The sequence below is a fragment of the Nelumbo lutea genome, chromosome 2 (assembly GCF_056320005.1).
Source record: "Nelumbo lutea isolate HS-2025 chromosome 2, American lotus-T2T, whole genome shotgun sequence".
NCBI classification, from domain to species: domain Eukaryota; kingdom Viridiplantae; phylum Streptophyta; class Magnoliopsida; order Proteales; family Nelumbonaceae; genus Nelumbo; species Nelumbo lutea.
The window spans coordinates 74,601,272-74,626,824 of NC_142685.1; the positions used below are offsets into that span (position 1 = coordinate 74,601,272).

Sequence of the window (25,553 nt, forward strand, 5' to 3'; positions counted from 1 at the left end):
AAGAAGGGAATGAGATATGAAATATCATATCTCAGTCTCACGTCTTTGCCTCTCCGACCACTGACCTAGCCTTCAACTTGAATAACTGGTGGCGGCAAAGAGAATTTGAGGAATGGGGCGGCATAGATAAACTGGAAATGAAAGAACAAAAGAAAAGTGAGGTGTGAGGTTGGTGGAATTATATATGAAAAGGGAAAATGGAAAAAATAAAATAAACAGGAGGAGAGGGACGAACGATTACTAACGTTGAGTGTGTAGCGAGTCAGCAATTGGCGACCATCAATGGTAAAGATTGAACAACGACCGGTTGTGGCAGCAGGCAACAACAGTGGCTAGGGTTCTGGGTTCTCACTTCCTCTTAGTATCAAACATAAACAAAACAAAGTATCGGAGATAGTGGTTGCAGCCTTCTCATAGTTTGTTTTGTTTGATCATATTTTATGTTAAATTTTCAATTTTAGGTTTATTTAATTAACAGAATTACAAACTTTTACTTTTAAAACAAAATGTAACAATTGTCTATTTACAAAATAATAATACTATAATTATGCCTTTAGTCAGATGTTTTAAGTACGTTTATATTATTAAGTTTTGATTTTTTTTTTCTATGCCTTAAATCTATGTTGTTGGATTGGAATAATATTGTGCATCATATGCCAATGCATTGTATGGGATAATGTTAGAGATAAGAAATCGCTAAAGAGAAACAGCATGCTGCCCATTGCATTTATGAGAAAAATATACCACCCTAGACATTCATTTACGATAAAGACCCCTTAACTTTCATATTCTACCACTTTTCCCCTCTATTTACACTTCATTTGTTAACTTGAGAAAGATTCTAACATAACTATCGTTTGCATGTTTAAACAATTTTAAAACCCTAAATTACCCCTATCATTTTATGAGACCATTTTATCATTTTCTTTCTTGTAACCAATCGTATACATCACTACAAACCCTAGTACCCAAGTAAAATTGGAAACATTTATGGCACTTGTACCTTAAATTCATTTAGAGATATTCCTGTGTTTGGCCCGATTCCCATTGTCATTTACTAGAAGTATCCTTACACTATATATTTTGCAACCTATTTACTTAATCGACTTTTTATTGAGAAATCATTTATTTTGCCTTCTACAAAATAGTAACATATGATCACCTAATCTAAGTGGAAAATGTTCAAAGACATGGACCCATGGTTGTTTATTACAAAGGTATCCCTAAAAGGAGTTAAAAATGTTCAAGTGTATGGATTCATGGTTATTTGTTCCAAAAGTACCCCTAACACTTTTTTGAATAAAAAACAAAATTATCCAAATAGATAAAAATATAATGGTTGTCTGTATCTTTTTTCTAGGGGCAAAAATGGCAGTTTTTTTAGTTTCTTTTGATAAAATTTATTTAAATGGATGTTAGGGTTAAAATTGTCATTTTCCATATCCTTCACTTTCATATAATGGAAGTCAATTGATTACAAACTAAAGGAGATATTTTAGTAAAACGCAAACTATAGGATAGGTTTTAGTAAATTCATAAAATTATAGGAGGTCCTTAGTAAATGACCCTTTTATTTATAAATACTTTTGTCCCACCAATGCAAAAATTTTCTTACAAGGAGGGCCCATCCCATCACATAACAACAAATTCTATGAATCGAAATCTAATAAGAATCTGCCGTATTTTCAAGAATATGAATTGAATTTGAATTCATATATCATATCAGATATTTGATTTGAGTCTGATTCAATTTGAAATCTAACAAAAAATTTAAAAAATATATTATATTATTTATATAATACAATAATGCATTGAAATATATAAGATATAATTATATAAATAATAGGGCAAATTTCTTAAGCTTCCCTTATGGTTTAGCTAATTGACTAACTATACCCTTACTATTTACATATTGTCTTAAAGTACCCTTATGCTATGTTTGGTTTGAAGGAAAAGGTTGGGAAATGTAAGGAAACGTTTACAAACCTTGTATAGGTTTCCCCGTCTTTCCCTACCTTTCCCTTCAAACCAAACGTAGCCTTACTGTTTTTTACAATTGACATCATTGTTAAGTGTAAACGGAAAAAATGAAATGCCAGATTTGCCCTCAACTATTTCTCAAATTGTCAAAATAAAACCCAATGATGAAAAAAGAAAAAATTTCCCTCCACGAACTACTACCACCACCACCAACAGAACTTACCCTCTCCTCTTTGTGCTCTATTGCCTTATCGCCTTTTTGTATTCTTTTCAAAAAACTCATTAGAGATTATTGTAATTGCCATTACCTACCAACCTCCCAACCCATGGCTTGAGTCATTTAAAATCCTTACTAGGGGTTTCACAAAAGTCAAAAATGTTACCTTCATAATCAAAGGTTCTGTCCTCCCAACTGGCAAGGATTTAGCATTACCCCTGTCGTATCACCATTCGTCGTTGTTGAAATCATGGAGGCCTCAACCGAGAAATCTAAGAGAAAATTATGAACTTGATTTCTCTTCTACGTTGCAACGAATCTCTGAAGATTGTCAACTATTTTGATCCATATGTCTTGATTGCCATAGGTAAGTTTAATCTTAAGGTCTTCACCACTACTCCTGAGATGAAAGCTCCAGTTGAAGTGGTTGCAATGTAGACAATAATGCTCCTTGCCAAGTACCGGTTCAGATTTTCACTTCAGATTTCTCCACAACCATGTTCCTTTTTAGTTGAAAGAAAAAGATAGAAGAATCATCAGCCTCTCATACAATTTCGCTCAACAACTATTAACTGAAACCAAATGGTCCAGAATCCCATATTTTACCATCCCCGTTCAAACAACTTGAGGAATCCCACTAATAAATGGCTCCAAGGAAGATAAACATATCCATGAAGTTGATAAAAACTTAAAATCAATTGAAATGATCCAAGCAAGTAAACCATAGAAGCCAAACTTGGTATAAATCTTTAGTTTCATTTTACTATCATTTCCTTGTTTGAACTGTAGGTCATGATAGAAGCCAAACTTGGTACAAAACGCAATGATTCCCAAGATCCAAAGTCCCTTGAATTGGAAATATCAATGGATACCTTGCTACAATAGAGAAGAGGGTGGAGAAAGAGGGAAAAGAAAAGGGCTTTGGATGAGTGTGTGATTCTGGTTGGGATGAGGGATGATGAAGGGTATTATTAGGTTTTAAAGAAGTTTTATATATCACATGGTGTCATGTGGGTAAAGATTTTGTCGGAATATTAACGGACACTAACGGCATGGGTAAAACTAGTCAATTGTCAAAAATAGTAGGGGTGGTTTAAGACAATAGTTAAACAATAAGTGTGCAATTGTCAATTAGCTAAGCAGTAAGAGTAGTTTAAGAAATTTGCCCTAAATAATATATAGAATATACATATATAATATATATATTTCATAACTAGTGGATTAGATCTCCAATTTTGATCCATTAACTAAACGGATGGGTTCTTCTAGTCCAATCCAATTTTATCAGAATCAAGAGTTATATCCAAGTTTAACTCTTATTGGATTGAATTCATATTCAAATGGAATATGATCCAACTTATTTGCAGCACTATCCATCTCAAGAGATAGAATTTTCTCCGAGATAGATAGTGCTGAAAATTTAAAAATAAAAATAGGTCAATTGGATTAATACATGATGCCATAAAATTTAAAAGTGAAAATAAATATAAAAATATAAAATCATTTAACCTATCTAATATTTTATATTAATCATATTAAAGCAAAGTAAATGTGACAACAAATATTGCTATTTATGATGGAAAAAATACAAAACTTAAAGTTGACCTAAAAATTAAATTGTTTTGTTGTTTGGTGGTAGGTCAAACCACAGAATTTTCAACACGTAATCTCATAATTAAAAAATAAAAAATAAAAAGATAAAAACACAAGAAAGTGTGAATAAATACAAAAAAAAAAAATCAATAGATAACACCTAAGCACATTGCTAATATTATATATTCATCGTATTAAACAAAAATAAGTATTAAACAAAAATAAGTGTGAGGTCCACTAAAGTAGACTGACCTTGTTGGTTTACTATATAGAGAGCATTTAGTTACGTGGGTCAGATCATATGTAAGGGTACAAATGGATCGGATTTTGATCCAATCTGAATATATATATATATATATATATATATATATATATATATATATATATATATATATATAACATAGCTTATTTTAGAATCTGAATAAAAAAATTAATAAATATTTGCAAATAATTAACAATGTTTAAAGAATGTTGTAAGCAAATAAAACGAAAATTTAATTAAATATGACTCAAAGCATAGAAAATTAGAAACAAGCTAGATTTAAATATACATAAAAAATTTGCTTAAAATAATTAAAAAATGCATTTTATTAAAATAATACTAAGAGCCACAAGCATACACCTTTTCCAATAAGCACATAAAAAAAAACTTCTATTTGCAATAAACACATAAAAATTACTTTCACAAACATTAAAAATTATAAATAAAGAGGTGTGATATAGATACGTAGAAAAAGTTTATTCAAAGGACAATTATTTTATTAAAAACAATTTACACATGGGTTCAAATAACCACATTAAATATATACAAATTTTCAAATAAATAACCAAATTAATAGTTTAAAGAATACAAATAGAAAAAAACAAACGCTTAAAAACTTAAAAATTTTTAAGAATTCTAAGTAACATCCTTAAATTTAACATGGGAAAGGGTAGCACTCAAGTAATTCACAAAAAATAAAACATAATTCTGATAATACATACAAACTATTTTGCACATGGGTTCCAATGTGCATATATGTTCACATAGGTGATCTGATAGTACATACTAATAGTTGTATGACTACTAACCAAAAAACCCTAACCCATGGTACTTGATTACTGAAAGTAGTTTTGTAAGTGCTAGATAATTATCTACTTGGATAACTTGGAGACGAAGAGAACAAGTCAAAGTAGTATCCAAAATAGGAAACGCAACACATTGCACCCACAACAACAACCCAATACAACTAGGTTCTTTTCAAACCCATTGGTGACATTAGTTGATACCACATTTTGCTTCCTATGTCTTATAGGTGGTAGCTCACCTAGGTATTGATCAGCCCATATTAATGAACCATTGTGGTTTGCTCTCAATGGGCAACGAAAAAATCACTTGTCATAATTGGCCTCAGTGCTTGCCATGTGCAAGGCCATATGACCTCTTCCACAATAGCACATAGGAGTTGTGATTGAATCATGTGGAGGCTTCATGTTGCAGTTTAAAATTCATGTATATGAGAATATGCACATATATTATAATAATATAATGAAGTTTTGGATGAAACTTAAGTGCATTTAAACCCCACTGGTCCACAAATATTTAACCTCACTGATAATAAATATTACAACTTTGGTTCAAGAAAATGAAACACAGTGGTAAAGCATAAAGCATATGTAACACTAATGACGGCGACGATGCTAGTAATCCAGCCACAAGGCATTGGCAATAATATCTCTGAGGTCAGACATCTTTGTGTGGCCTACAGAACTTTCCACTGCATTTGTTTCATCATCAGAGCTATCTCCGCCTGAGCTACATAGCAGGTTCTCAACATCCCATTCTTCTAACTCTGAATCACATCACACGTCTCTCTTGATGAAATTGTATGTAATAAAGCAAGCTACCACTATATACCATTGAAATCACAAAACATAAGGAGGCATGTTCTTTAAGATGGGAAACTTTCCCTTCAATCCCCTAAAGCATCGCTCAATGACAAACCTCATTGAAGAATGGATGAAGTTGAACAAATCTTCATTTTTCCTAAATCTACCAACAACCTGGTACCGAAACTCATTCAAATGATATCATGTGCGGGGTAAGGAGTGAAAAACATAGGACTACTAGCAAAGCTAGAATCTACAAGGTAATATTTCCCTGTATTTACATAAACATTCAATAATAGTGTGAAGGGTTTAATTTATTTGAACTAATTATACATTAACCCTAAAGTATACCTGGTGAAGGAATTGGGTACTTTGAGTCAGGATTGATAATAATTTCGGCAAGTATCCTTAAATCATGAGTTGAACCTTCCCAACCAGTGAGCACAAATGTAAACTACATGTCAAATGAACATGCAAATAGTACATTTTATGTGCAAACCCTTTTCCTTCCTCTATATGGGACTTGTCCTCATTGGGTAAAGAGGCACTAACATGTGTGCTATCTATTGCACCAATACAATCCTAGAGGAAGAAAATTACTAATGTAAGCATAAGTGTGATGGAGAATCCAACAGATAATTTGCTAGCATTGTTCTACTTTTACCTTAAAGAACGAGAAGTATTTCTCTGATCCTTTGATATGTGCAAGTGTTTCAGTAAATGAAGGTGGAATTAAGAACTCCCCTCCCAACCAGCATATAGCCTTAACAACATTCCTAAAATGTGTATATATAGTCCATGAAGAATGCTGAAAAAGCCTGGCCCTGATCCGATTCCTTCCATTATGGCCAACAGTCACCAAGAAGTAAGCCAATGATTCCTCAACTGTTATCTCACGTGTATTTTTCAATAATCCTCTACATTTCAGTAGATTTGCAAAATTTTCAAAAATATGACGTACGTTCTATTCTAAAAGAATTGTAACATCGATTAGGATGTTCTAAGTCATTCAGAATCTCTCCCCATACATAGTCATGCCCTTTCAATGTAGATGTCATACACCTATATCGACAAGCCACATCAAATATTGGGATGTTAGGTTGAATGAAAAAATATACTACGTCTTTTGATGAATCTGAAGATTTAGAAGACATGCTTCACTTGTGCGTATTTACACAAATAATAGAAACACACATACACATTTAATACATACTTTTTATCATGCATTCCGTGAAAAGTATAATTTTCATTAAATAGATTATAGTACACACACACACACATATATATATATATACATATGGGTGAAATAAATAAGATAATATCTCTGGTATATTGAGAAGTGAGTGTCATACGTTTATCAACATCAGTTGTGTGGTTTAAAACATACTATCATCAATCAAGTATAAAGCATCATTTGTGTATCAACCTATAGTGGCATAGAAAAAAATTATATATGTCCACACACAAAAGGCATTGTTTTCCCAAAAACAAAAAAAAAACACAAACATAGGGAATTGTTTCCCATCAATATGTCCACACACAAAAGACATAATCCCTTTTCATCACTTATCCTTCTCAGTATGAGTGTTCAACAAGGTGACCCTAAGCTCATATGACATTCCAATGAACATAAACCTCCAAATATAATCCTTGGATAATTTTGCTGCATATACATAGCATTGTAGAGGTAGTTGGTTGGTTTTATATATGTCATTCAATATGTCAATGCAACTAAAAATATTTTACTTATTATCAGATGATCCCTCTCCACCCCGCATGACAAGCATTTCTTTCTTTAACTTCAATTTTTGAACCTCATATTTAATCTTGCTGACCTTTGCCCAAATTGATAGTGTAGCATCAGAACTAGATGGTTTGGCAATTTCCTCTCTCTCTCTCTCTCTCTCTCTCTCTCTCTCTCTTTCTCTTTTTGAGGCTGGCACACCACTAACCCTGGTGTAGCGATCAACTTGAGCATCCAACTCTTCTACATTTGCATAAGAATTAGCTGTTAGGGGAGTTCTGGGAACATTAACATGAATAGATGGTTGTGTTTCAAGAACCTTATCATCATCAGATGGTATTTATGTGGCGCTATAACCATGTTCACTAGTGGCTAAAGTGCAAAGAATATATACTCCAACTCTTCCCGATAACCATAGTTCTTGGTCCTAAACTTTTGGGCCCAAGTGTAAGTCTGCATAGTTAATTTAAAATTAAAATAACTTCACTTGTGTAATCATTTTTTACACCGAGCATACACTAATTCCTATATACTTACAACATACATAGTGGCCCATACATCTTCATTTGATGTGGACTTCCAAGTCTCTGGGTCAATGGCAAACCCTGTGTGTGAAAGTAGGGTATTATATTGGGTCCTCCTACTCATTAGTGCATTGTACTTATTCTTGAATTGAGAATGCACATAGTTTTATTACAAACTCTACTAAAGTTTTCTTGAATATACTTCCACCCATTATTGTTGAAGTTTGAAGTTGGCCTATTGTTGGCCTTGACCATTTTGATCTTTAAATAGTCCAAAGTGCACTTTCTACATTCATCTTGCCGTCAACATCAATCACAGTTGATGATGCCATCCTACCAAATAGTGTATGATTAGACAACTAGTAATGGAAGCCATATGGCTGACCAACTTGGTATGCCTACCCCCTACCCCATATAACCGTATAGTTACACATGAGAAACCATCTAATACTTCACTAATACTAATAATAATGATCTATCATAATATGATTTCTAACCAATAACAGCTAGACAGCTACATAGAAAAAAATGTAATTTCAAGCTAGTGAATAGATATGTTCACTACAAATATAGTCACCAAGATTGTAAAATCCAAACAAGTTATGATTTAATCAATAATCTAAATGTTTGAATAAGAGTTTGACTCAGCAATGTTCATGTAAGAGTTTCACCTAACAATATGAGAAGATATATGTAATTTGTACAAATATGTTCATTATTGTAAACAATACCATATATTCAAAACTGAATTGCATTAGTCAAGTTACGGAAAAAGAGAAATACTAAAACAGGAATAAATAAAGAAACATAAATTAGTTTGGAGAATTGAAAAGCTTTAATGAGTCCATTAACAAAGTTGTATTTAACAAAACATTTAGATAAGTGTTCTCAGCATTAACAACTTTTTCCCAAAAGTTTCACTTGTTCAAACACCCAAGATATTGTTTTGATAATGCTCCTTGAGAAAATTTCTACTCCAACCCATCACATGTGGATTATCCCAAACCATAAATGTTGTCTTGGTAATGACAAATGGATTCATCTATAAGTTGATTCTCCAATGAACTTCTTTCTTTTTCCTTGTCATTGACAATAGAACCTAACCAATTAAGAAAAATAAGAGGCATAGGAAATTGACTAGGAGCCAAGGGAGCACCAATCAAAGTTGAACTCCATCTCATACACTTCAAGTGGCTTTCCTTCCAACTAAGAATTGATGTTGGACTAACATTCATAGGTCAATTAGTATGACCCCAACTAATGAAATAGGATTACCGTGGTTACAGAAGAATGATGCCAAAATAGAGAATTGGGCAATTCCAGGAACAGATATTTCATGGAGCCCACGGGGTTCTTGAATTCTTGCACAGCTATGAATAGGTTTAGTAACACCTATCCTTAGATTTAAGTAGCTGGTTATTTATTTTTGGACTTTGTTCTTAGGGATATGGAAATTTGCATTAGTTTTTTAGATAGATAGAGAAATTAAAATAGAAATAGGATTTACTAGTGCCACTTCCCCCTTCATATTCCTTATCATAGAAAAAGGGTGGGATATTAATAAATATAACTAAATAAAGGTGATTGTAAACGAGATTCGCAAAGAACTCCACAAATATTCAACTATCCTCCATATGGCTTTACTAGAAACTCAAAGCCAACTATTATATCTAGACCATGGTAATAAGTATTGATAGAGAATATACGAGATTTAGAACGTACCCAATATTTGGAATCTTGAGAAGAATATTAACTGAATGAGATTGAAGCAGAGCCAATGGTTTTGACACCTGGGATAGTTTCTCGTCATTAAAATTTTTCTTGAATTATAGAGAACAATCAATAGAACTTTCTTCCACCACATACACCAAAACACTCATGTTTCCACTTGGAAACCGACATGTACAGTTTTGAAAACAACTCACATATAAAGGCTTCACTTGTTCAAACACCTGCATGAGCGATTGAAATGTTAATTCAAAGGAGATGAGACCAAATGACTTTAATAGCAATAGTATGGATTAAATGTTATTATTGAGAGAAATATTAGGGAAAACTTTTCTATTTTCTAAGGATAAAAGGTAGAAACGGTGAACCAATAACAAGGGTTCATTTACCTATTGTAAATGGTAAGCTTTACACAAGCTAGAAAACACTTTAACAGGGGTTCATTTGTTTGTCATTTACTTTGCAAGAACCCTGTTTAATGAAGGCAAGAGTATGAAGAAACCCTGTCCAATGACTGTTTGCAATGGGATGCAATGGAGGTTAGGGAAAAAAACTAGTGTCGATGATGTGAAGAAGAAAATGGTGTTTGAACAACGGCCTTACCAGAATGAATGTTGATGAAGAGCCCTCAACGACAACAAGAAATGTGGAAGAGGAAGCTGAACAATTGAAATAAGGGTTTTTTACTGTGAGTGTGCGAAGCACCGAATCAATTATTAACTGACCTGGCAAGTTGCCACGTTGGGTTACACCTGGAAGCACGTCAGGTTGCGTTTCTGAATTGGTGGGCCGATTCAAGAAATGTGAAAAGGTGTTTCCGTTGAAAATGTGAAATTGGAAATTCCGAGGCAAAAACAAATTTTCACCGTTTCTTAGAAAAACATGGCGCCAAACACAATTTTCACACCAATTTTGTATGTGTTTGGTTCTGTTTACATGTATTAGAGGGGCGTTTATCAAATAAACGCTTAACTAATAAATACTCACTTTAAACATTTAACTAATAAATATTTTTTCATTTTTGTTGTTTGGTGGCACATTTCAAGAAACAACCATATGGGTGTTTCAATGTGACAATTTCACTTTGATGTATATGACCCATTAGTCAATCCAATGGTCCAAGTTACCTATGCTTGCATTTAATGGCCGATTTTCAGGTCCAATGATGAATATATGATGCAGCCCACATCTAATGGTTGGAATTTGTGGTATATGTCCTCAAAGTTTGAAATCGATATTTATTAATGCATATTATATGCAAATTATCATTTTTTTCTCCTAACCTCATTTTATTCTTTGTTTGATTCTTGGCTTCCAGAAAAATATTTGGTTGGTAAAACATTAATTTGATAAAAAATTACTATATAAAAAATATTTATTTGCACATTGAAAATTAACTTTGCAAGTGGGTTTTTTACTTAAACTTTGAATAAGATCGATAAAAATCATAAGTTTTTTTCTAATACTTTTATCGGCAACCAAGATAAGAAGGGGACCAAACTCCACCATGACCTCATCCAAGACAAGAAAGCAGGCAAGTCATTTTTGGACATTTAAACTTCGTTGGGTTAGTTGGATCCAATGTATTAAAAATGTTTCTAATACATTGGATGTGGATCAACCCAAGTCAGTTTACCCAACGATAAACCGGACCCAACCCAACCTATTGAAAATCCAAGACCACTTAGGTTGATACACTCTATTAATCTTAGGCTTATTTTGGAAAGAATATAAATATAAATATACAAGGTTTTGCACTCTATATATCTGCATTTGTATTTGTATTCCTTCCAACTAAATATTACACTTATTGCATCTAAGATCTTGTATGCATGCTTTTGTTTGCTCACAATAAGACCGTTTAAAGTCTAAACTATATATTCTTTTCAGGACAAAAATGTAAAAGTCCAAATCAAAAAATATACAATGTACTAATGTTTTTACCTTATGACATCTCTCTCTCTCTCTCTTGCAGTTGCATTCAAGAAAATTTAAAAAATAAAATCACAAAAGGCTTATGTGTTCCATATTAACAAGTATGCACTGCTATTTAACAAGTCTAATAAGTTTTTGTATATAAGCTTCCATCACTACGACATCTAAAATTTAGTACATAGTTAAATTCTACAAACTCTACACTGTTGGACAGGTTCCACATTTTATCCTTTTACTTCATAAGCTTGAGTACTAGAACAACCAAGCATGCCCATGCCCAAAATATGAAACAAGGATATTGCAACCACAACAAACTAACAAAGCAATGTGACTATTAGTTGGTTGTGGTTGCACAACTAATGAAGAATAGTGTTGTTTGGGGGCATCCCTATCGGGTGTTGGGAATCCCCCATTTTACTGGTCTACCCATATGAAAGAGCCCATGTGATCCCCTCTCAATGGACAACAGAAAAAACCACAGTCCATAGTTTTTTTCGATCTTGGCCATATGCAATGCCATTTCTACCTTCCACAAACTCCCCCCTTCATTAGTATCTACACATAGTTTTATATGACAATTGTAAAAGCAAGTATCATGAATAAACTAAATGGTAACATAAAAATGGAAAGAATAATTGCAAAGTATAAATGTCATGCAATGTAAGCTAAAGTCATGTTATCAAACTAAACTAGTGCATAATAACTATAGGAAATAAAAATAAATTGAACACAATTCACACTAGACTACAAATACGGTATTGTCTCATTTGATATCTCTCCCATAACTCATTAGCAATCTGATCCCGTACTGAGTTGATTTGTGAGTTGCTACTAGAAGAATGTTTACCATTGTGCCCACCATCACCACCATTTACTTCATCATTTTCATTGTCCACCATTTGTTCGTTGGCCCTTATGTTTAGATGTACATCCTCACGTGCCTCTCTTTTGGTGAAGTTATAAGTAATAAAGCATGTAATAACTATGAACCGTTAATCTTTTAATAAATTCTAGATCATTTCTACTTTATCTTTAGAAATTTCCAGAAATTTGAAAATATATACCTAAAAACTTAAACCAACAAAAAATGATTTTACCCTATTTTTAGTTCATACCCATCATTTAGGTCCAGTCTACAACCAAGTTTATTAATCATACACTAGAAGCAGTAGTTGATGTAACCAATTTTTATTCCAAAACCTATTACTTCACCTATATTGCTTTTTCCTTCACTACACACGTGGAGTACATGTAACATTAGACTTATTGAAAATTTAATGTCTCACCAAACAAAAAACAACTATTCTTTCACTCAAGGTAGTCTCATTTTGTTGTCAAATCTGTAGTTATTGACATTGTTAAGCAATTGGGCAGGCCCATATCAGGTTGGACCTGCCCATCATAGTTAGGGTTGGAAATTCAGTGAGCCTTCTAGGCTTGACAACACAAAGTAATGAAATTTTGTAGTCTTATTCAGGAAGCTTCTTTCAGCCTTTCAGGATGAAAACACTAGGCTGAAATAGTGAGCATTTTCCAGGCGAGATGTAAAAGAATGTTGTTCCTGTGCAAAAACAAGGTTTAGAAATACATACATGTTTTTGCATTGTACATATTTTTATTTGTAGTCTTTCCAAATTGAGGCTAAGGCCTAAATTTAAAACTAAACTGCTCTCAGCGAGTTTTCAATAGTGTCAAACCAACCTTTTAGGATGCAAATTCTGGGCTGAGCTAGTGAGAATTTGTGAGGCAAGACATCTAGGCCTCTTGGGCCTAGCCAGCTTAATTGAACCCAAGGCCTAAAATTAAAACTAAACTACTCTTAGTGGGTGTTCAATAATTCTTTCAGTGTCATCAAAAGGGAACCTCTTTGAAACCAATAACCTAATTTATGAACTAAGTTGGCAGCATTAACCAATTTTCAACAAGCCTAATGTTCCATCATTCCATGCCGACATGGAACATTTCCTACAAGTTAAACCTTTTATTTGTTGAATGCATCACCTATAAGGGTGTCTAGATGCTTAGGTGACAAGTACCCCCTGGGCAACTGTGCTTAGGTGACAAGTACCCCCTGCACAACTCCACCTAAATATGTCATGTGAAGGAATGTTCAAGATCTGCAAATTATCGACTTCCACAGCCTACACCAATGTAGCTTCTAATGAAGCTTGCCTACCAGACTAATAATAGCTCTTTAAAATTATTTACTTTGCATAGGTGGCAAGATCATATGAGGCAATTTGTTGCATGAGCATAGAGTGAGGAAAGGAACAATGGGGAGTTCTTCTAGTTGTGAGTTAATTTGCCACATGCAAGATTTTCCTAGTGTTTGAACTTTATACTAAATGGCTTGACTAAAATGCCTTCCTATGGGTTAACAAATAGGGATAGGGAGGGTGGGGATTCAGAATGTGCAAGCTCAAGCAACAACTTGATTCATGCATACGCTCAGTTGATACATATCAACATGTGTACAACTTAAACCATTGAAAATTTTGCCAAAAGTCCTTACATGTAGAAGAGTGTATGAGTGTTTTGTGTTTTGTTTACATATTATATAGCTAATGATCATTCAGTATTAGCATATTCAATTGTACAAAGTGATTTTAAAATTTTAAAAGAATAAAATCAAAATAGCACCATTAAGGAGAGGGGGAGCATTCAATCACAAAACAAACTCACTTCATGTAACTTGATTCACATCTATATTCATTTGATACACATCAACATGTGAATCACTTGAATTATTGATGGCACACAATCACTAATTTGTGTAAACATGCCCAAAGTGTTCATATGCAGAGAAGTGCATTTTCTTGCATATAGTATTTTCTGAACAATTTGGTCTTAAATAATCCAAACTGGAATAGTTCTTAAAACAACACAATGTCAATAATCACATTAACTGCACTTACCCTGAAGTTTGAGAATAGTCCATAAAGTTTTTTAGGGAAGGACTCAATGATTTGAATCAAAGATCCTAGAGGGATTGTGATTTGAATTGTGAATCATATTGTAAATTATAAGATTTTGACAACTTTTGATCTCTTAATTGGAATTTCTTCAAAATCCTACGTTATTCTCAAGCTTAGTATGCCATGGGTATCCATATCAAACATCTGTGATACATCTGGTGCTCTTAAGCTGTTGACACCTTTGGAAGTTGGAATACCATGGATGGATAGCACAGGGAATCTGTTTTAAGTTCTTATTAAGCCTCAATCAAAAGTGATTGCTTCAATCAGAGACATTTCTTTAATAGCAATGCATCCACATATATTTTGGAGATTCTTGTCATGTAAGATGGAACAATTATCCAAGGATGTCTAAGTTACTTGTTAGAGTATGATTAATTTGCTTCATCTATCCACTAAATGCAAATATTCAAATGTAGCATTAAGGCTTCAAGGTAAATAAGTAGCATGCATATCCTTAAAGGCAATATTTTATATAACTATCCTCTGTAGTAGAGTGTGAAATTGGTATATTCATCAAATCATAATTTAAATGATGAAAGGGGTTTGCATGATTGTAATCAGTATTGTTGGCCAAATTCGATACCAATCATCTTAAATACAGCTACCCTATATGACTAGAGCAGTGCATCAAGCAAACTAATATATCCAAACCCTCAATATATATATATATATATACACTAATAAAAGAGTAAATAGCTTTTCATTCTGGACATTTCGCTCAGGATGTGAGACACTCTCCCACTAAGTTCTCCCTCTTCAGTTTCTTTCTCAGAATCGAGAAACATGACTGTAACTTCCACTTATTCCGATTATTTTGGTAGCAAATTGGTAACTTTTAACCATAAACTCTTCTTTCTCTAACCACAACCCATTCTCATTGCTCAGTCTGTTTCGCTGAGACACTCTCTTTCAAGCCAAATGACCCACACAGCTGCAATTGAAATATCTATCCACATAAATCTTCCTTTTTTGGACATACCTAGAACCTTCCACCTTTTTAATACCTTTACCAACCTTGGACCAGTTTAAATGAACTGAGTTTAAAAGTGACTTCATACTATTGTGGGAAAACTGCAGTGGATGAGTAGATGGTTTAAGGATTTAATTTCTTGGCCACAAAGCAGATAGAGCAGGTCTGGAGTAATAAAGCCTTTCTTTATCAGCATTTCCTTTGTGAGGTACTTCTCCCTTGTGACCATCCAAGAGAAAATTTTGAATTTTGAAGGGGCAGCAATTCCCCAAATGGTCTTATTCGATACAACAACTTGAAGTTTAGCAAGATTTGGGTGTTGCAATCCAGAAATCATGCTAATCTCATTTACAAATTCACTCTTTCCTTTATTTGATTTGGAAGAAAGGAGTAATGGCAATACAAATTAAACCCAACTGATATTTTACCAAACATTGTATAGGTTGTTTAAGTAGAGTACCTTGTAAACAGATCCAAAACCACCTTCTCCAATCTTGTTTGCTGCATGAAAGTTGTTGGTTGCAACTTTAATTTGTCTTAAGGTAAAGGAACCCATTTGCAGATCTAGCCCTCTTAAATCTATGCAAGGATCCAGGTAAGAGAATGATGATTATTGAAGAGTCACTTTGGTGCTTTGCATCTAGAGGACATACTCTGATTAATGCCAGAAGCCATAAATTTTCAAATACAAAAGGAAAGAAAAAAAAACCAAGTTCTCCTGAGGGAAATTTTTGCATGTTTCATTAAATTTATCAATCCCATATTATCTATAGTAAATTTAATACCAAATGTCCATGAAATTGCAAGAGACCCAAATTGTTTTTGCTAAAACTGGTATATGGGTTTGACATTTAAATTGGAACTACGTTTCCTACACATAGAATGCCTTTTTATATCACATTCTTCCATATCATTATTGTAGATAGCTTTTTGTTCCAATTTGCTTCATGACTTTTTCTCTATTGATAAAATGGTAAAAACTAAAATGCCCCTTTCCCCCAATTGGTGTTGTAGGTATAGAGGGAACATGGTAGGTTTCATGATAATAGTTTGACAATTCATATTTTTTGTTAGTGTTGTGGAAAAAGCTACATTATATTGACATTTCAAGGGTGGGGTTGAGGAGTGAACGAGTAGGTTTAGGAGTAACATTTAATGATCAAATTTCTTTCTCCAATGTTTATTTGAAATGTGTATACTTCGCATTTCGTAGTATCTCCTCTGTTTTTTACTTCAATTGGCGCACACAGAATGGTTTATGCAAGATCATGACCGGAATTTGTAATCTATATACTGATCACATTGAAGGTGAATGGGATATATGTGTAGATTACTTATGTTAAATCTATTGTAGCTAAGGGTGCAGGTAATAACTTTATTAATGCTTTTCTTTTATTTTCCTCTCTCCTTTCCTATGCTTCAATGGTGATAGTTAAAGGGATTGAACTCCTAGAGAATTTTTCCCTCTCTTTGGTTGTTACTATATTTTACCTTGAAGTTCACAATTCTATGCAGTTTGTGTTGGTGAAGATGGGGTCACTGTAACTTAGGAGGAGAAGCTCTGAGGTGTGTCTGAAGACACTGTCTTTAGAACGTTATTTGCCCCCACTCAGTTTTACTGAGTTTGTTGTTGGGTTACAGGCAAATTCGTTCCCAGGATACAACAGAGCCTTGGGCGAGAATCTGCAACCAACAAAGTTGAAAAGTCTTCGAAGAAACCTTCTGTGAGACTGTAGCAGACCGGGCTGAGAGAGAGATAGTGAAATTCAAAATTGTGTTTTTGGAGTCTGATTCATGCTCCTTAAATAACTTGTGAAGAGGTATGAGGAAAGGGTAGGTGCTGGTTTAGAGAAGGCACCTTGAACAGTCACAATTTCAACCATTGTGACTGTTTAAAAAATTGTTAACAGTTGGTGACTGTTAACTTTGAATTGTGCCTCTAGATCACACCTGATCGAATTGTGACCATTGATCTCATCAATGGTGATCAACGGTCATCAACGTACCAAAACCAGAGCCGCCCATCGCAAGCCACGTGGGTGCGAGCAAAGTGCGCCTCTAAAGCGCCTCATTGCGCCACACACACGCGTTGCGCGGTATTGAATCCCCATACTCTCCTCTACTAATTCTAAGGAGTGTAAATCAGCTCCTATTGAAATGTTGAAAACAAAACTTATAATTTTCCAATGTGGAACAAGTTCAAAACTGGGTTTTTGTAAGAGAAAAACTGATTTTTTCAAACAAGTGTACAGGTGCAATTTCTCATGTAATTTACCAATCAAATCCATTGGATTTAATCTCTTATGAGATTAAAATCCAACAATCCCTCACATTGATTGATCAATTACATAGTTCTCTCTCAATCCAAACTACTATGACACAGTTATGCATACAAAAGGTGTTTATCAACTTAAACCTCTTGTTAGTATAGTTATCTCAGAGCCTTGTCAAAGTTATTGGTGGTAAGACCTTAAACCAACTACTCTCAAGACAGACCGAAGACACCTATACACATAAAAATGTTCAGTCTCTGCAAGAGTTTCAAATTTTGCTCAGCACTGTTATGGCCATGTGCTTCTTTCCTAGTTTCATGAACAATCCCGAGAGCAAACCCAAACCCTCATGAGAAGTGGCACCACTTCTATGTTCACATAGGTGAAGTTCCACTATGTGCTCCGTTATTTGACACATTTTAGAACATCATTAAGAGTTTATCTTAACCTTTCATCATAACGGACAACACTGTTTATGTTGTGATGGGAAAATTCTCAATGTCAGTGCTAACAGTCACATTGCTGTAACTTGTTGTTACCCATTAAACCCAATACTGATGGATTTTCAGTTCAGGTTGGGTTACCTAAATCAAACCATGGACTGTGGCGCTTAAATCAAACCACCATCCAGAAGACGATTCTGCCATGTTGACTTTAGTAATCATGGCCACGAGATTGTCTTCTACCATGTTTGCAGACTTGGTTCCGCTTTTCCAATATCGGCAGACTTGAGTATAATGCCCCTTCTTTCCACAAACATAGCATGATCCTTTCTTATTGTTGATCTTTTTGAAGTTCTCATCATTCTTCTTTACTTGTAATGCAGGGTTAGTCTTCTTCGATCCGTTTTCCACAAAATTTACTTTAGAGTTCAGCATACCGGCCAGGGTCTTATCCCTATTGTCTCTAATTTGAGACTCTTCTTCAATATGAAGGTGTTACTGAATTTGCTCCAAGGTAAGTTCTTCAGCCTTGTGTAGAAGCTTCTTCTTGTAATCCTTCCAAGATGGTGGAAGTTTGGCAATGATTGCTCCCACTTGGAAAGATTCAGGAATGATGATGTTAAGGGATCTAATTTTATTGACTATCACCTGTAGTTCATGAACTTGCTCTAGTATAGGTTTTGGTCGTTCATGGTGAAGTCAAAGTATTCTACAATAAGATACTTATTCGTACTAGCTTCTTGCACATTGTATTTGAATTCCATGGCCTTCTAGATTTTTTTTGGAGATGTAAGTTCCTTGTAGAAGTTGTAGAGTCAGTCTGATAAGGCATTCAGTATGTGTCCTCAGCACAGAAGTGAGTCATCTTCCCGTTTTGCTCTTTCCTTCATTAGTTTCTCAGAGTCTTTGTTAGTGGGTTCAGGAAGTGATTGTAGATTCAGGTCCAATAGATAGTATAGTTTCAGTGTGGTCAGAAAGAAGATCATCTTATCTTGTCATCGGCTGAAATTTGCTCCATCGAACTGGTCTAGTCGAACAAGATCTTGGTTCATCATCTTGATCGAAGTCATGCTTGCTTCCGCCTCCATTGCAAAATAACGTTCTAAAATTGTTGGTGAAGATGAAGTCACTGTAACTTAGGAGGAGAAGCTCTGAGGTGCGTCTGAAGACACTGTCTTTAAAACGTTATTTGCCCCCACTCAGTTTTACTGAGTTTGCTGTTGGTTACATGCAAATTCGTTCCCAGGATACAACAAAGCCTTGGGCGAGAATCTGCAACCAGCAAAGTTGAAAAGTCTCCAAAGAAACCTTCTGTGAGACTGTAGCAGACTGGACTGAGAGAGAGAGATAGTGAATTTCGAAATTGTGTTTTTGGAGACTGATTCATGCTCCTTAAATAACTTGTGAAGAGGTATGAGGAAAAGGTAGGTGCTGGTTTAGAGAAGGCACCTTGAACAGTCACAATTTCAACCATTGTGACTGTTTAAAAAGTTGTTAACAGTTGGTGTCTGTTAACTTTGAATTGTGCCTCTTGATCACACCCGATCGAATCGTGACGGTTGAAATTGTTGAAATTGTGAGCAAAGTGCGCTTCTAAAGTACCCATCTCAAGCCACGCGGGTGCGCGTGAAGTGCGAGCAAAGTGCGCCTCATTGCACCACACACACGTGCGCGCACGCGTGAGCGCGCGTTGCACGGTATTGAATCCCCATACTCTCCTCTACTAATTCTAAGGAGTGTAAATCAACTCTTATTGAAATATTGAAAACAAAACTTATAATTTTCCAATGTGGAACAAGTTCAAAACTGGGTTTTTGTAAGAGAAAAACTGATTTTTTCAAACAAGTGTACAGGTGCAATTTCTCATGTAATTGACCAATCAAACCCATTGGATTTATGCTAATATGAGATTAAAATCCAACAGTTTGTTTGGATGATAGTCCTCCAGCATACCATTTAGCTAAAGGATTTGGCTCAGGAATTAACAATTGGCTGGTTCATCCTTCAAAGGAGCCATGAAAATGGGTTCTAGAGTATCTCAGAAATTGAAGGGTGTGATAAAAAAGAAGTATGGTCAAGATCCCACGAATGTTGGTAACGAAGGAGGCTTTGCTCCTAACATTCAGGAGAACAAGGTCTTGAGTTGCTCAATACAGCCATTGCTAAATCCGGTAACACAGTCCAGGTTGTTATTGGCATGGATGTTACTGCTTCTGAATTTTATCATAAGGAAAAAACGTATGACCTAAACTTCAAGGAAGATAACAATAATGGGTCACAAAAGATCTTTGGAGATGCACTCAAGGATCTCTACAAATCATTTGTCTCTAAATACCCAATTGTATCCATTGATTATCCATTTGACCTAGATGACTAGGAACACTACAACAAGCTAACATGTGAAATTGGAGAAAAGGTGTAGATTGTGGGAGATGATGATCTCTTGGTTACCAACCCAAAGAGGATTCAGAAAGCCATCAAAGAGAAGACATGCAATGCTTTTCTTCTCAATGTCAACCAAATTCGTACTGTGACCGAGATCATTGAGAAGTTAAAAACTTTTTAAATAGTATTGGCCTTTCTAAAGGATGGATGCATTAGAGGGTCATAACTGGTCGATCATTTGAAGCAGGGCAGCATGTGTAATTGGCACATATATGCAACTCTGGTGTACCTGCTCTCAATTCTCCCTCTCTTACAGTATGCCTTAAAACATAGCTCTGCTTTGTTCAATTTTATAAAATGTTTAAAACAATGTTCCCTAGTTTGAGTTTGATATAGCTCTGTTCAAGCCGAATATAAATCAAGCAAGTAACTATAAAATTATTATAATTTCATAGGTCAGAAGCTGGGCCAAGTTACTAGGCTTACACAGAATTGTAACAGATTCAATAACAATGTCAAATGACGTAGAAGATAAAGGGTTACTGAGACTTATATTAGAATCTGTGAAAATCACTAGATTTAACTATATTGAACTTTGGTTGTCAGATACTCCGAAGGTGGAATCCCCAATGCACACCCCATTTCTCCATCATAAGCTAAGAATTTTTGTAGTTCCAATATGTGGGACCTTGCATGAATATCCAATTCCGAGCAAATTTATGAAGCTCGTAAGTACTGGCATTGAGGACATTGAATTTGAGAAACATCCACAAGATGCAACAAGAAAGTTAGAGTGGAAGGACAACAGAGAAGTGAATGCAATCCTTTTCAATAACAAGTAGAATGTTTTGATGTCTGAAGTATTGTATTGCTCTTCACACTCCCAAAAAAAAAGACAAAACAAAAGAAGAATAGGTATCATTTTTTTTGACAGAGTATAATATAATTCAATTTTTTTTTTCATTTATTCAATCATTTATATTGTAGTTAACAAATATTTTTGTTCATTTCTAAATTTCCTTGTTTGCTAGAAAACTTTATTAAATTTCTCTCTATTAATCCAATGGTTGAAACTCCATATCTACTTCCATTTAAGCATTATCATTATAACCTCCCACGTGCAACGCACATGCCCTTTTACTAGTATACTCAAAAGAGAGAGAAATGGTATGCAAGTAGAACCTCCAATATTGCAAGGGCACCAATCAAAAACGTTATATAGGGAAACCGGGTACCTTCACAGAGCCATTAACTAAGTAATAGATTTGGAATTTTTTTAACAACAGAACAAAAAGGCATCAGGTAGAAAGGAGTTATTTCATCATTCAAGCAAAACTAAAATATATTGTAGCGATAAAAATCCATATTGGCCTGTATCACATTGTATTGATTGCATCGATATGCAGTGTTTCTCCATAAAAAAGTGTAAGTATGGGGATTCAAACTCAGATAACAAAGTACAAACATAGCCTTGTACCTTAAATATGATTCTAAGCCACTAATCCACTTTTATCCCTATGATAATAAATCAAATAAAGTTAATTGTATTAACGACTGTCTTTACATGCGATTCTTTCAATCTCTATTACCAAGAAAAACTCTAATAAAAATTTCAAAATGAAAACAAAAAAAAAAAAACTAAAATTTCAAAAGAATAATATTCAAAACAGTATTTTATAAACTAATTCAATAAATTATTTATCACATCCATGTTTATATAAAAAGACAATTTTTAATATCAAGAAAATTATACAAATAAAATATTAAGAATAGAATAATTATTTTAATGCTTAAAATTTATAAATTTGCAAATGACATGCATATTAAAATTATTATATATTTTTATAAATTATTAATTAATATTTTAATTTATATTAATAAGTAATAATAACATATTTATTATTTATAAAAAAGAAAAAAGTTGTTTGTAAAATATTTAAGAATATAACATTAAATTGAATTTATTAAATCCATTAATCTACATTTATTTCAAAAAAATATTTTTCATATTAGAAAAATTATATAAATAAAATATTAATAAAGGAATAATTATTTTAGTAATTAAAAATTATGAATTTTTATATTATATTTATATTATAAATGTTAAAAAATTTGATATGCTTTAAGTTAAGATTAGATTTTTATAAAATATTAATTAATACTTGAGAATTTAATATTTAGTTGACTTTTTGTTAGTGTTAAAAAATTAAAAATAAAAATAGTTTATATAATAACTAAAATATAATAGGTGCATATGTTTAGTGCCTTGGACTCTTTGTTGATGCATTATAAATAAAATTATATGATATCTATGCATCCTGATATATTAATTATAATATATTTCTTCATATATATCACTAAAATATACATTTCCTATGTATTAATATACTATTTGTGATTATTTTGATTTTAAATTTAATGATATTATTGAATTTATGGAATTTGTTTGTATTTTCCTAACATATCCATGCATTTTCATATTTTTTGTCTCTATCAATGCGTTTCCAAAGTGTATTTGTATTCGTATCCATATCTGAGTTGTCTGATACGATACCCAATACCTGTACTTTAATGTTTGGTTTCATATTATATGATTCTCAAATCAAAGGGGGTCTTAAATTGCTTAATTAGGGTTTTATTCTTCGTTTTCATTTGTTGTTGTTGTTGTTCTTTTTCTTCTTCTTCTTCTTCTCGGCCTTTCTTTCTTTAAGGCTTTTAATTTTAGCGTTGTAGAATATCTTGATTGGTTGGAAGACGGTGAAGTGAAGGCAAATAGGAACATATCCACGGTCTTTGAGGAGATATTTGGCTAATGCCCTTGCAATTTTAGTTACCACATAAGAAAATCAAGGGCATTAATCTCTAGTCTGAACAGATTGTTCAGATGGATCTCAAGATTAGGAAAAAAAATCTAGTTGATGCTCTTGCAAGGAGAAGGTATAACAATTAAAAGCTTCATTAATGGGAAACTGAAATTTTAGAAATTAGAAGTGCAGATTACTAATGAAGAACAATCAAACGGGCAAAGAAGCAATAATTTGCAAGACAAAGAACGATGAACGAATTGAAGCACGTTGCCGATGGGTTAGAGAACTGCAAAAACAAGGAGAAGTGCCACGATTCGTTAGGAAAAAAAACACCTTGTCGACGGCAAGGCGGGGGATTAATGTGGTGTTGACAACGATTGTTCAGATGGATCTCAAGATCAAAAAAAAAAATCTAGTTGATGCTCTTGCAAGGAGAAGGTATAACAATTAAAAGTTTCATTGATGGGAAACTGAAATTTTAGAAATCAGAAGTGCACATTGCTAACGAAGAACAATCAAATGGGCAAAGAAGCAATAATTTGCAAGACAAAGAACGACGAACGAATTGAAGCACCTTGCCGATGGGTTAGAGAATTGCAAAAACAAGGAGAAGTGCCACGATTCATTAGGAAAAAAACACCTTGCCGTCGGCAAAGTGGGGGATTAATGGGGTGTTGACGACGATTGTTCAGATGGATCTCAAGACCAGGAAAAAAATCTAGTTGATGCTCTTGCAAGGAGAAGGTATAACAATTAAAAGTTTCATTGATGAGAAACTGAAATTTTAGAAATCAGAAATGCACATTGCTAACGAAGAACAATCAAATGGGCAAAGAAGCAATAATTTGCAAGACAAATAACGATGAACGAATTGAAGCACATTGCCAATGGGTTAGAGAACTACAAAAACAAGAAGTGCCACGATTCGTTAGGAAAAAAACACCTTGCCGTCGACAAGGTGGGGGATTAATGGGGTGTTGACGACGATTGTTCAGATGGATTTCAAGACTAGGAAAAAAAATCTAGTTGATGCTCTTGCAAGGAGAAGGTATAACAATTAAAAGTTTCATTGATGGGAAACTAAAATTTTAGAAATTAGAAGTGCACATTGCTAACGAAGAACAATCAATCTGGCAAAGAAGCAATAATTTGCAAGACAAAGAACGATGAACGAATTGAAGCACCTTGTCGATGGGTTAGAGAACTGCAAAAACAAGGAGAAGTGCCACGATTCGTTAGGAAAAAAACACCTTGCCGATGGCAAGGTGGGGGATTAATGGGGTGTGACGACGATCTTATCGACGTCTGTTGGTTAGCGTCACTGTGCGAAAAGAAAGAACTCCACTAATTGTTTGCATCGTCCACTTTTCTTCGTGGTTAAGGCTTCAAAAGTGTTTTTTATTGTGGGACGGTAGATCTGCAATGCATCAGATAAAAAAACTAACTGCACTACATCATTCAGTGCCACATCACTCGTGTGTTTCGCGAGACGACTCATTTCACGGAAGTTGGTGAAAAAACGTTTATCAGTGTTTTTTCAATAAACATTCGTACCAAACAACAATTTCAATGCCAATAAATGTTTATTGTGCCAAATGTGAGGTAGCAACATTTTTTCAATAAATGTAAACGGAACCAAACACCCTCTCTATTTATTTGCTGATGTATCATTGCCACCACCTCAACAAAATTGAATTGCTAAAAAATCATACCAATGCCAAACACCCACTAAGTTGCCCTATTTTTTTTGGAAAAATTCTTGATTAGCACCTGTACTTTGGGCCTAGTGCCACTTTGATCCCGAGACTTTAAAATGTGACAATTTAGTATCCAAACTTTTAAAACGTGTTGATTTAGTACCTATTGTTAATCAAACATAAAAAAACACAAATGCCCTCTAAATGTCATTTAATTTTTTTTGTTAATCATTCAAATGTTGATAAAAAATTAATAATCCTAAATCTTTGAGATTGTTAATTTTTATCAACATTGATGGTTGATAAAAAATATGATATGACACTTAAAGGGCATTTGTCTCAATGATACTGTTACGTTTTGGGAAAGTGGCGCTAGGCCCGAAATACATGATTCTAAATTATTAATCGGA

General features: G+C 33.8%; 1 long non-coding RNA gene across 1 annotated transcript; it reads right to left on the reverse strand.

The window, feature by feature from the left end:
- Positions 1-5,324: 5,324 nt before the first annotated feature.
- LOC148871538 (uncharacterized) lies at positions 5,325-9,832 on the reverse strand. Its single transcript, XR_016106939.1, has 2 exons — positions 9,650-9,832; positions 5,325-5,622 (listed from the first exon to the last, which is right to left on the reverse strand). It is a non-coding gene; the product is annotated as an uncharacterized LOC148871538 (long non-coding RNA).
- Positions 9,833-25,553: the final 15,721 nt, after the last annotated feature.